The sequence below is a fragment of the Canis lupus genome, chromosome 1 (assembly GCF_003254725.2).
Source record: "Canis lupus dingo isolate Sandy chromosome 1, ASM325472v2, whole genome shotgun sequence".
Taxonomy (NCBI): domain Eukaryota; kingdom Metazoa; phylum Chordata; class Mammalia; order Carnivora; family Canidae; genus Canis; species Canis lupus.
The window spans coordinates 104,641,178-104,655,496 of record NC_064243.1 but is presented as its reverse complement, the minus strand read 5'-3'; the positions used below and the strand labels follow the sequence as shown (position 1 = coordinate 104,655,496).

At 37.6% G+C, this 14,319-nt stretch overlaps 1 protein-coding gene across 7 annotated transcripts in view; it reads left to right on the top strand.

The window, feature by feature from the left end:
* The window catches only part of LOC112643367 (zinc finger protein 420-like), a 642,213-nt gene that overhangs the window by 96,685 nt on the left and 531,209 nt on the right, over positions 1 to 14,319 (top strand). The gene's annotated exons all lie outside the window — the stretch shown is intronic.

The window sequence follows — 14,319 nt, the reverse complement described above, 5'->3', positions numbered from 1 at the left end:
AGCATTTGCTTCAATGTAGATGGAACAAAAAGGTATGCTGAGTGAAAAAAGTTAATTGGAGAAAGACAATCATATGGTTTCACTCACATGTGGAATATAAGAAATAGTGAAAAGGACTATAAGGGAAGAGAGGGAAACTGAGTGAGGGAAAATTAGGAAGACAAACCATGAGAGACTCCTAACTCTGGGAAAAAGGGTTGCAGAAGAAGAGGATAGAGGGATGGGGTGACTGGGTGACGGGGACTAAAGGAGGGCACTTAATGGGATGAACACTGGGTGTTATACTATATGTTGGCAAATTGAATTTTAATAAAATATAAAAAATAATAAAGATACTTTATTTTTTTATTTTTTTAAAGATTTATTTATTTATGATAGACACAGAGAGAGAGAGAGAGAGAGGCAGAGACACAGGCAGAGGGAGAAGCAGGCTCCACGCTGGGAGCCCGATGCGGGACTTGATCTGGGGACTCCAGCATCGCGCCCTGGGCCAAAGGCAGGTGCCAAACCTCTGAGCCACCCAGGGATCCCCAATAAAGATACTTTAAAAAGTATAAATGGATTAAATTTCCCAAAGAAACTGCATAGAATGGCTGAATGATATTTTAAATCCAAGCCTATGTTGTATATACAAGAGACTCATGTTAACTTTGAGGACATAATATAGGACATATGTAGGATAAAGTTGGAGGGTTGGAAAATACTCCACACAAATGATAATCAAAAGAGAGCAAGCCTAACTATACTCAGACAATTAGACTTTAAGTTAAAATCCATCAAAGGATCAGAGAAGGCTATTATAATGATAGATGGGTTAATTCACGAGGAGATTATAAATTATAAATTTGTATGTACTCAGACTGGAGTCCCTAAATATATAAGCAAATATTAACAGCTATAAAGGGAGAAATATACAGATTTACAGTAATAGGAGGGGACTTCAATACCCAACTTTCAATAGTGGGTAGGTTGCTTAAACAGGTAATATTGGATTTGAAATTACACTTTAGATCAAGTGTACCTAATAGACATATACAGTACATTCCATCCAACAGCAGTAAAATGCTCGTTCTTCTCAAGTACACAGAGAACATTCCCTAAGATAGATCATATGTTAAGCCACAAAACAAGCCTTCAAAAATACAAAAGGACTGAATTCCTATCAAGGATTGTTTCTAACCATAAAATCAATATCAAGAATAATACTGGAATATTGATAAATATGTGAGGATTGAACAAGTGTGTCAGAAAAGTAGTCATAGGAAGGACCAAAAGATATCTTGAAGAAAATGAAAATGCAGTATACCAAAACTTATGGAATGCAGCAAAAGCAATTCAAAGGGGAATATTGAAAGTGATAATTTTTCTGCATCTATTAATATAATAGAATTTTTTCCACTTCACTCTTAATGTGTATCACATTTATTGATTTGTAGATGGTGAGCTATCCTTGAACCTCACAGATAAATCCCACTTGATTATGGTGTATGATCCTTTAATGTGATGTGGAATTTTGTTTGCCAGTATTGAAGATATTTGCATCTATGTTTTCCAAGGCTATTGACTTATATTGTTTCTGTAGTACCCTTGTCTGCTTTTGCTACCAGGGGAATGCTAGCCTCATGAGTTTGGAAATGTCTTCTCCTTTAATTTTTTTAGAAGAATGAGCAGTTCTGGCTTTAGTTCCTCAAAAGTTTGGTATAATTCACCAGGAAAGCCATTTGGTTCTGGGGTTTTACTTATGAACATGTCTTTTGAATACTAATTCAATATCTTTACTCATTATTGATCTCTTCAGATTTTCTCTTTTACCACTATTCAGTCTTGGTAGGTTGTATGTTTCTAGGAATTGTTCGTTGTTTTCTATGTAATCCAACGTGTTGGCATGTGATGATTAATAGCTGGCTCTTATGGTCCTTTATATTTCTGGGGTGTCATTGTATGATACACCTTTATTGTTGTTAGTTTTCTCCCCTCCAGCAACCCTCAGTTTGTTCCCTATAGTTAAGAGTCTCTTAATTGCCTCCCTCTACTTTTATCTTATTTTATTTTTCCTTCTCTTCCCCTAGGCTCACCTGTTTTGTTTCTTAAATTGCACATATGAGATCTTTTAGTTTCTGTATTTATCACTTTCTGGGTCCTGGGATTGAGTCCCAGATCAGGCTCCCAGCAAGGAGCCTGTTTCTCCTGCCTATGTTTCTGCCTCTCTCTTTGTCTCTCTCATGAACAATTAAATGAAATCTTAAAAAAAAAAAAGTAATAATAATCTGGGAAATGAGAGAAAATATTTCCAAATCATATATCTGATAACAAGAGGTGAATGCCAAAAATATATGAAGAATTTATAAACCTCAAACTCCCAAGCAGACTGATTAAAAAATGGACAGAAGATATCAACAAAAAATTTTCCAAGGACACGTACAAATGGCCAACAGGTACATGAAAAGGTGCTCAACATTCCTAATCATAGGAGAAATGTAATTTAAAACCACAATGAGATCACTTCACCCCAATAATAATGACTGTTCTTGAAAACACAACAAATAACAAGTGTTGCTGAAGATATGGAAGAAACACTTGTACGCTTGGTGCAAAGGTAAAATAGGTACAGCCACTATGGAAAACAATATGATGGTTTCTCAAAACATTAAAAATTGAGTGTATAACCCAGCAAATGTGCTTCTGAGTATTTTTTTAAAGGTAATGAAATTGCTTTCTTCAGAAGATAATCTGCACCCCATGTTCATTCCAGTGTTACTTAAGTATACATTGACAGATGATTAAAGAAAATGCAGTGTACATATACAATGGAATATTATTCAGCCATAAAAAAGAAGGAAATCCTTCCATTTGTTACGTGGTTGCACCTTAAGGATATACTGAGTGATGTAAGTCAGAAAAGAGAAATACTTTATGATATTACTTGTATGTGGCATCTAAAAAAAGCCAGTCTTAGAGTGCTTGGGTGGCTCAGTCGGTTAAGCATCTGCCTTCAGCTCAGGCCATGATCTCAGGGTCCTGGGATGCGCCCCACATTGGGTTCCATGCTCAGTGGGGAGCCTGCTTCTCCCTCTCCCTGTGCCTGCTGCTCCTCCTGCTTGTGTTCTCTCTCTGTGTGTCAAATAAATCTTTTTTAAAAATTCAAAAGCCAGTCTCATAAAAACAAGGAGCAGGGGACGCCTGGGTGGCTCAGCGGTTGGGCGGCTGCCTTTGGCTCAGGTCGTGACCCCAGGGTTCTGGGATTGAGTCCCGCATTGGGCTCCCCGCATGGGGCCTGCTTCTCCCTCTGCCTGTGTCTCTGCCTCTCTTTCTCTCTCTCTGGGTCTCTCATGAATAAATAAAATATATATTTAAAACAAAAACAAAAACAAGGAGCAGAATGGTAATTACCAGTTGCAGGGGGGTGGGGATTAGGACAGATGTTGTTCAAGGGTAGAAACTTAAGACTAGAAGTAAATAAGCCCTGAAGATCTAATGCACACCATAGTGAATATAGACAATATTGTATTTTAATAATCAAACCTGTTAAAAGACTACATCTTAATTTTCCCAACCACAAAAAGGACATCATTATGTGACATGATAGAGGTGCTAGTTGCTACAATGGCAATGTAGCTAGTTGCTACAATTTATATATTGTAATGTATAAATATATATTACAATATATAAATATATATTTGTTACACATATATGTAATAATATATATTACAATATATAAATATATCAAATTGACATGTACACTTTAAATTTACACAGTGTTATATATGTCAAATATATTTCAAGAAAAGTAATAGAGAACAACAATATAAGAATCAGGCAGAAGAATTAATCTGAGAATTAGAAGATAGGAACTTGAAAATACCCAGAGAATAAGGGGAAAAAGTGAAAAAGGATGAAGAAAGACTATGTGATACCATCAAAAAACAATTGGCAAATTACCAGAGTCTCAGAGGATAGGTAGAAAGAAGAGGGCAGAAACCTTATTTAAGGAAATGATGGTTGAGAAATTCCCAAATCTGAGCAGAGATTTGAATACCCTGAGTTCATGATGCTCATTGGTCACCAAACTCAAAGACGACTTCTCCAATATACATTACAATAAAACTGACAAAATCAAAGAATCCTAAAAGCAGTAAGAGAAAAGAAGCTTTTAACTTACAAGGAAACCCTCATAAAGCTATTAGTGGATATTTCAGCAGAAACCTTCAGGCCAAGGGAGAATAGGATGCTCTACTCAAAGATAAAAACTGCCAAATAAGAATATTAAGCAAAGTATGAGACGCCTGGATGGCTCAGCGGTTGAGCCTGTCTGGTTTTGGCTCAGGGCGTGATCCTGGAGTTCCAAGATCAAGTCCCACATTGGGCTACCTGCATGAAACCTGCTTCTCCCTCTGCCTGTGTCTCTGCCTTTTCTCTTTCTGTGTCTCTCATGAATGAATAAGTAAAAATCTTCAAAGAAAAAAAGAATATTCAGCAAAGTAGTCCTTTATAAATGAGGGAATGATAAAGACCTTTCCTCAGAAATCAAAAGCTGAAGGAATTCATCATCACTAGACCTGCCTTACAAGAAATGCTAAAAGGAGTTCCTCAAGCGGAAATAAAACGACAACAAGTAATAATATAAACACATATGAGAATATACAACAGACATATGGAGTAAATATATAGGTAAATTAAGAGTATTCTGGTAATATAAGGTGGTATGTTAACCAGTTAACAGTAGTATAAAGTTTAAGGGACAAGATTATTAAAAATAACTATAGCTAAAAAATAAGTATAGTTAAGAGGCGCCTGGGTGGCTTGGTGGTTGAGCGTCTGCCTTTGGCTTGGGTTGTGGTCCTGGGGTCCTGGATTGAGTCCCGCATCAGGTTCCCTGCAGAGAGCCTGCTTCTCCCTCTGCCTGTGTCTCTGCTTCTCTCTCTCTCTGTCTCTCATGAATAAATAAAAATCTTTAAAAAACATAAGTATAGTTAAAAGAATTTTTAATACATAAACTATACAGAGAGGTAAATTGTGATTATATACAAATAAAAAAATAAGAGGGAAGAAGTAACGGATAGAGTTTTTGTGTCCATTTGAAGTTAAATTCTTATCAGCATGAAATAAGTTATTACATCTATAAGATATTTTATGTAAGCCTCATGGAACCACAAAATAAAAATCTACGTTACATTCACAAAGTATACAAAAGAATCATAGCATACCGCTACAGAAAATTAATTCAAAACCAATAGCAGGGACACCTGGGTGGCTCAGTGGTTGAGCATCTGCCTTTGGCTCAGGGTGTGATCCTGGGGTCCTGGGATCGAATCCTGCATCAGGCTCCCATCAGGGAGCCTGCTTCTTCCTCTGCCTATGTCTCTGCCTCTCTCTCTGTCTCTGTCTGTCATGAATGAATAATAAAATCTTAAAAAAAAAGAGAGAAACAGAAGAAGAACAATACAAGAAACAACAAAATAGCCAGAAAACAGAATGGCATTGGCCAAGTCTTTACCTATCTATAATTACACATAAATAGATTACATTTTCCACTCATAAGTCATAGAGTGGTTGGATGGATAAAAATACAAGACCAACTATATGATGTGTACAAAAAACTCACTCCGAATTAAAATAAGCTCAAAATGAAGCCTTGAAAAAGGACATTGCATACAAATAGAAACCAAAAGAAAGAAGTGGTAGCAATATTTTTATTAGAAAAAGTAGGCTTCGGACAGCCCGGGTGGCTCAGCAGTTTAACGCCCTTCAGCCCAGGGCGTGATCCTGGGGACCTGGGGTCGAGTCCCACGTCAGGCTCCCTGCATGGAGCCTGCTTCTCCCTCTGCCTATGTCTCTGCCCTCCCCCCCCCCTCTCTCTATGTGACTATCATAAATAAATAAAAATTAAAAAAAAAACTTATACTGATGCCCAAACCAGATAAGGACAGGGAAGCTAAACTACTGGCTAATATGTATGATTTGGGATGCCTGGGTGGCTTAGTGGTTGAGCATCTGCCTTCTGCTCAGGTCATGATCCTGGGGTCCTAGGATTGAGTCCCACATCAGACTTCCTGCATGGAGCCTGCTTCTCCCTCTGCCTGTGACTCTGCCTCTCTCTCTGTCTCTCATGAATAAATAAATAAAATCTTTAAATAATAATAATAATAATAATGTGTGATGAATGTAAATATAAAAATTCTCAACAAATTATTTGCAAAATAAATTCAGCAACACATTAACAATATACACCATGACCACATCCTATTTATGCTTTAATACACATAAATCAATAAATGTGATACCCCACATTCATAGAATGATACAAAATTCTGTGATCAAAAAAATGGGTGGGGGCTCAGTGTTTGAGCATCTGCCTTTGGCCCAGGGTGTCATCCTGGGATCTGGAATCAAGTCCCACATTAGGCTCCTGGCAGGGAGTCTGCTTCTCCCACTGTCTGTGTCTCTGCCTCTCTCTCTCTCATGAATAAATAAAATCTTAAAAAAAAAAATTCTTGGGCAGCCTGGGTGGCTCAGCAGTTTAGCACCACTGTCAGCCCAGGGCATGATCCTGGAGACCAGGATCGAGTTCCACGTCAGGCTCCCTTCTTGGAGCCTGCTTTTTCCCCTGCCTTTGTCCCTGCCTCTCTCTCTCTCTCTCAAATAAATAAATAAATAAATAAATAAAATATTTTTTAAAGAATTCTGTCATCATCTCAAGAAAGCAGTAAAAGCATCCGAAAAGACACGCTTTCTTTTCTTTTCTTTTCTTTTTTTAAAAAGATTTTATTTATTCATGAGAGACAGAAAGAGAGAGAAAGGCAGAGACACAGGCAGAGGGAGAAGTAGGCCCCATGCAGGAAGCCCGGTGCAGGCAGGACTCAATCCCGGGACTCCAGGATCACGCCCTGAGCCAAAGGGAGACGCTTAACCGCTGGGCCACCCAGGTGTCCCATCTTTTTTTTTTTTTTTTTTTAAGACTTTATTTAGTCATGAGAGACACATAAAGAGGGGCAGACACACAGGCTGAGGGAGAAGCAGGCTCCATACAGGGAGCCCGATGTGGGCCTCGATCCTGGGACTCTAGGATCATGCCCTGGACCGAAGGCAGGCATTAAACTGGTGAGCCACCCAGGGGTCCCCAGACTATGAGATTTTCAACAAATTTCACAGGCCAGAAGTAGGTAGCATAATACAATAAAATGGCTGAACAAACAAAACTGAAGTAGAATTTTCTACCTAGAAAATTGTCCTTCAAATTTGAGGGAGTCCATAGTTTTCTTTTCTTTTCTTTTCTTTTTTTTTTTTTTTTTTTAAGATTTTATTTATTCATGAGAGACACAGGCAGAGGGAGAAGCAGGCGCCATGCAAGGAGCCTGATGCAGGACTTGATCTCAGGATCACATGCTGAGCCACCCAGACATCCCATTGTTTTCCATATAAGGAGAAACTGAAGGAGTTCATCAGTACTAAGCTGGCCTTATAGAAATGTTAAAGGCACTTCAAATTGAAACAAAAGGATGTTAGTACAGTAAAACATATTAAAGTATAAATCTCACTTTATAGTAAAGGTAAATACGTAGCTAAATTCAGGAGACTAACATGTTGGTAGGCAGATCACTTAAATTCTACCATAAAAGATAAAAGACAAATATATTTCTGTAACTAGAACTATACTGATTTGTTAATTGATACACAAAGTAAACTATGGAAATTGTGATGTCAAAAACATAAAATGTAGGCGGGACCAGAATGCAAATTTTTAGTGTGCATTCAAAGTTGTTACCAGCTTAAAATAGACAATATAAGATGTTTTAGCTTAATATAGATTGCTATCTAGCTAATACAGACTGCAGAAGATGTTACATATAAACTGAATGGTAACCACAAATCAGCAAACAGTAAGAAATCTGGAAAAACTAAAGAGTAAGGAATTGAAGTATAGCAGTAAAGAAAACCAGCAAGCCATGAAGGAGAGAAGAAAGCATTAGAGAAAGTCTACAAAAATAGTCACAAAACTAGTAACAATATGGCAATAAATACATCTTTACCAATAATTACTTTGAATGTAAATGGAGTAAATGCTCTAGTCAAAAGACATAGTGTGACAGAATGTATTTTTAAAAATCTTTAAAAACAAAACAAAACCCCATCTATATGATATCTACACCAGATTCATTTCAGACCTAATGACACCTGAAGATTGAAAGTGAGGGGGTGGAGAAACATTTATTGTGCAAATTTATTGTGCAAATTATTCTGACATCTTCTGATGTCAGAAGAAAGCTGGAGTAGCAATAATTGGTATCAGACAAACTAGATTTTAAATCAAAGTCTGTAAAAAGAGACAAAGGACACTATATAATAATAAAGCGGACAATCCAGCAAAAAGATGTAACAACTGTATATATTTATGGACACCCCCCCCCCTGCCGCGTGGATGCACCCAAATCATAAAACAGTTAATAACAAACATAGAAGAAATAATACTATAATAGTACAGGACTGGATAGATCATCCAATCAGAAAATCAACAAGGAAACAGTGGCTTTTTTTTTTTTTTTTTAAGATTTCATTTATTTATTCATGAGAAACAGAGAGAGAGGCAGAGACATAGGCAGAGGGAGAAAGAGGCTCCATACAGGAAGCCAGATCAGATGTGGGACTCTATCCCAGGACTCCAGGATCATGCCCTGGGCTGAAGGCAGACACTCAACCACTGAGTTACGCAGGCATCCTGGCTTTTTTTTTTCTTTTTTATGATTTTATTTCTTATGAGAGAGGCAGAGACATAGGCAGAGGGAGAAGCAGGCTCCCTGTGGGGAGCCCAATGCAGGACTCGATTCTGGATCCCAGTATCACATCCTGAGCTGAAGGCAGATACTCAACCACTGAGCCACCCGGGTGTCCCAGGAAATAGTGGCTTTGAATGACACACTGGACCAGATGTATTTAAGAGGTTTATACAGAATATTCCATCCTGAAACAGGAGAATGCTTACTCTTTTTAAATACATACCCAACCTTCTCCAGAACAGATGACATATTAGGTCACAAAACAAGCTCCAACAAATTAAAGAGACTGAAGCCATACCATGTACCTTTTCTAACCACAAAACTTGAAGAACAAGGAAAAAAATCTAGAACACCACAAATATATGGAGGTTAAATAACATGCCACTGAACAATGAATGGGCTGACCAAGGAAGCAAAGAATAAATTTACAAATACATTGAAAACACAATGATCCGAAACCTTTGGGATGCAGCAAAACAGGTTCTCAGAGGGAAGTTTATAGCAATATAGGCCAACCTCAACAAACAAGAAATATGTGAAAGCAACAAAATTGATAAAAACTCTAGCCAGACCATGGCGGGGGTGGGAGATTAAACAAAATCACAAATAAGAGAAATGCAGGGCACCTGGGTGGCTCAGTGGTTGAGTGTCTGCCTTTGGCTTAGGTCATGATTCAGGGGTCTTGGGATCAAGTCCTACATCAGGCTCCCCAGAGAGAGCCTGCCTCGCTCTTACGTGCCTCTCAGGAATAAATAAAATCTTTAAAAGTAAAGAGAGAGAAATAGCAACCAACACCACAGGAATAGAAACAATCATAAGAAAATTACAAAAAAATTACATGCCAACAAATTGGACAAGCTAGAAGAAATGAATAATTTCCTAGAAACCTATAATCTACCAAAATTGAAGCATAAATACATAGAAAGTTTAAACAGACCAATTACCAGAAAGGAGAATGAATCAGTAATCAAAAAACTACCAGGGATCCCTGGGTGGCACAGCGGTTTGGCGCCTGCCTTTGGCCCAGGGCGCGATCCTGGAGACCCGGGATCGAATCCCACGTCGGGCTCCCGGTGCATGGGGCCTGCTTCTCCCTTTGCCTGTGTCTCTGCCTCTCTCTCTCTCTGTGACTATCATAAATAAATTTTTTTAAAAAATTAAAAAAAAAACAACTACCAAATAACAAAAATCCAAGACTAGATGGCTTCATGGGTGAATTCTACCAAACACAGAAAAGTTAATACCTATTCTCAAACTATTCCAAAAATTGAAAAGGAAATGAAATTTCCCAGTTCATTCTATGAGGCCAGCATTACCCCGATACCAAAACATGATCAAGACACCATAGAGAGAGAACTATAGGCCAACATCTCTGATGAACATACCTGTAAAAATTCTCAACAAAATAGTAGCAAACAGAATCCAACAATACATTAAAAAAAAAAAATCATTCACCACGACCAAGTGGGATTTACTCTTGGGTCACAAGGATGGTTCAATACTCAAATCAATCAATGTGATACATCACATCAGTAAGAAGGATAGGGGATCCCCGATGGCTCAGCGGTTTAGCGCCTGCCTTCGGCCCATGACGTGATCCTGGAGTCCTGGGATTGAGTCCCACATCGGACTCCCTGCATGGAGCCTGCTTCTCCATCTGCCTGTGTCATCTGCCTCTATCTGTGTCTGTCATGAATAAATAAATAAAATTTTAAAACAACGAAAGAAAAAGGATAAAAATAATATGATCATTTCAATAGACACAGAAAAAGTATTTAACAAACTACAACAATCATTGATGATAAAAGACCTCAATAAAGTAAGTTTAGAGGGAACATATCTCAACATAAAGGCCATATATAAAAAACCCACAGGTGAACATCATACTCAATAGGAAAAAATAGAGAGCTTTTCCCCTAAGTCCAGGAACAAGATGAAGATGTACACTCCCACCACTTTTATTCAACATAGCACTGGAAGTTCTAGACACAAACATTAAATAAGAAAAAAGCATAAAAAGTATGCAGATTGGTAGGGAAGAAGTAAGACTTCAGTTATTTGGAGATGATGCTATATACAGAAAACCCTAAGACTCCATGGAAAAAAACTTCTAGATCTGATAAATGAATTCAGTAAAGTTGTAGGATACAAAATCAATGTCCAGAAATTCAATTGCATTTATAAACATTAATAATGAAGAAGCAGAAAAATAAACTAAGAAAACAATCCTGTGTAGAATTGCACCAAAAATAGTAAGATACCTAGGAATAAACCCAACCAAAGAGGTGAAACTCTGAAAACTGTAAAACATTGATGAAGGAAACTAAAGATAACAGAAAGAAATGGAGAGATAGTCCATGCTCATGGATTGGAAGAACAAATACTGTTAAAATATCTATACTGGGGCTGCCCCGGTGGCTCAGCGGTTTAGCGCCGCCTTCAGCCCAGGGCATGATACTGGAGACCTGGGATCGAGTCCCACGTCGGGCTCCCTGCATGGAGCCTGCTTCTCCCTCTGCTTGTGTCTCTGCCTCTCTCTCTCTCTCTCTCTCTCTCTCTCTCTCCCTCCTCTGTGTATTCTCATGAATAAATAAAATCTTTTTTTTTTAAATCTATACTAACCAAAGCAATCTACACAATCCCTATCAAAATACCAACAGCATTTTTCACAGAACTAGAACAAAAAATCCTAAAATTTGGAATCACCAAAGACCCTAAATAGCCAGAGTAATTTTGAAAAGTAAAAGCAAAGCTGGAGGTATCACAATTTCAGACTTCAAGTCATATTACAAAGCTATAGTTATCAAAACATGGTGGTACTGGCACAAAAATGGACACATAGATCAACAGAAAAGAATAGAAAGCCAAGCAATGAATGCAGAACTGTATGATCAATTAATCTTTGACAAAGCAGGAAAGAATATCCAATGGGAAAAATCTCTTCAACAAATGGTATTGGAAAAACTGATCAACTACATGCAAAAGAATGAAACTGGACCACTTTATTACTCCATACACAAAAACAAACCCGAAATGTATTAAAGACCTCAGCATGAGACCTGATAACTTAAAATTCCAAGAAGAGAGCACAGGCAGTAATGTCTCTGACTTCAATTTTAGCAACGTTTTTCTAAATGTCTACTGAGGCAAGGGAAATAAAATAAAAAATGAGACTTCTCAAAAGAAAAACCTCTGCACAGCAATAGAGACTATCAACAAAACTAAAAGGTAACCTATGGAATGGGAGAAGATACTTGCAAATGATCCGATGCAGGGTTAATATTCAAAATATATAAATAACTTATACAACTTGACACTCAAAAAACAAGCCAATTTTAAAAATGGGCAAAAGACATGAACAAACGTTTCTCCAAAAACATCCAGATTGCCAATGGAAACATGAAAAGGTGCTCAACATCCCTCATCATCAGGGAAGTGTAAATCAAAACCACCATGAGCAATCACACTGCATAAGAGAATAAGTGTTGGTGAGAATGTGGAGAAAAGGAACTCTTGAGCATTATTGATGGGAATGCAAACTGCTGCAGCCATTGTGGAAATCAGTAGGGTGGTTCCTCAAAAGGTCAAAAATAGAATTACTTTATGATCCACCAATTGCACTAGTAGGTCTTTACTCAAATAATACAAAAATACTAATTCAAAGAGATACGTACACCCTGGTGTTTATAACAGCATTGTCTACAATAGAAAAATTGTGGAAACAGTCCAAGTATCCGTCAGCTGATGAAGGGTTAAAGAAGATGTGATAAATATATACGATGGAATATTACTCAGCTATAACAGAGAATGAAATTTTGCCATTTGCAGTGACATGGATGGAGCCAGATAGTATAATGGTAAGTGAAATAAGTTAGAGAAAGACAAACACCATATCATTTCATTCACATGTGGAATTTAAGAAACAAATGAGCAAGTGGGAAAAAAAAGAAAGTAAAAAACAGACTCAACTATAGAGGACAAACTGATGGTTCCAGAGTGGAGGTGAGTGGGATGATGGGTAAAATAGGTGATAGGTATTAAAGAATGCACTTGGGGATCCCTGGGTGGCTCAGCGGTTTAGTGCCTGCCTTCGGCCCAGTGCATGGCACCTGCTTCTCTCTCTCTCTCTCGCTCTCTCTCTCTGTCTCTCATGAATAAATAAAAAAATAAAAAAAAAATAAAGAGTGCACTTGTCATGATGAACACTGGGTGTTGTATGGAATGTTGAATCACTATATTGTATACCTGAAACTAATATAACACTCTATGTTAACTATACTGGAATTAAAATTTTTTAAAGTGAGCAAATGCGTGGTGTAAAAAAAATTAAGATGTTTTACTTAAGCTACATACAAAGCAAAAACCTATTTTATTTAGATACTCAAAAGACAAATAGAAAGGATTGTAAGCATATGACTATAGAACATGATCAAATTACAAAGGAATTATAAAAACATCCAAAAAATGGCAATAGTAAGTCAATATCCATCAAGGACTAAGTGTAATTTAACTAAATTCTCTGATCAAAATATACAGAGTGGCTGAATGGATATGAATACATGACAAAACTATATGCTCTCTACAAGAGACCCACTTCGGCTTTATAGACTACAGAGACTAAAAGTGAAGAAGACATGAAGAAAATATTGTATACAAATGGAAACAACAACAACAAAAAAGTGTGGTTAATTAGACAAATTAGATTTTTTTGGTCAAAGACTAATAATAAAAGGGTCAATTCAACATGACATTTATACATATTTGTGCACACATTAGAAAAGTACATAAATATATAAACTATTAACAGATTTGAATGGAGAAATAGCAATACAATCGCAAGGGATGCTGATACGTCACCTTCAACAATGGATAGATCACCAAGATGGAAAAATCAATAAGGAAACATTGACTTCAACTACTCATTGATTAGATGGACTTAGAACATCCGAACCAACAGCAGCAGAAAACACGTTCTTGTCATGTGCACGTGGGACACTTTATAGATCACAAAACAAGTGTTAGGTCACTAAAGAAATCTCCAAAAATATAGGAAGATTGAAATATCAAGCAGGTTTTCTCACCATCATGGCATGAAACTAGAAATCAATTGCAGAAGAAAACAAGAAAATTCACAATTTGTAGAAATTAAACAACATTGCCACTGAATGAATAATTGATAGGTCAAAGAAGGAGTGCCTGGGTGGCTCAGTAGGTTAAGTGTCTGACTCTTGGTTTTAGCTCAGGTCGTGATCTCATGGTCATGAGATTAAGCCCCACACCAAGCTCTGCACTCAGCAGAGCCTGCTTGAGATTCGTTCTCTCCCTCTCCCTCACTCCTCCCCACATGTGCTCTCTCTTTCAAATAAATAAATAAATCTTAAAAAAAAAAATAGGTCAGGGACACCTGTGGCTCAGTGGTTGAGCATCTGCCTTTGGCTCAGGTCATAATCCTAGGTCCAGGGATCGAGTCCCACATTGGGCTCCCCACAGAGAGCCTGCTTCTCCCTCTGCATATGCCTTGGCCTTTCTCTGTGTCTCTCATGAATAA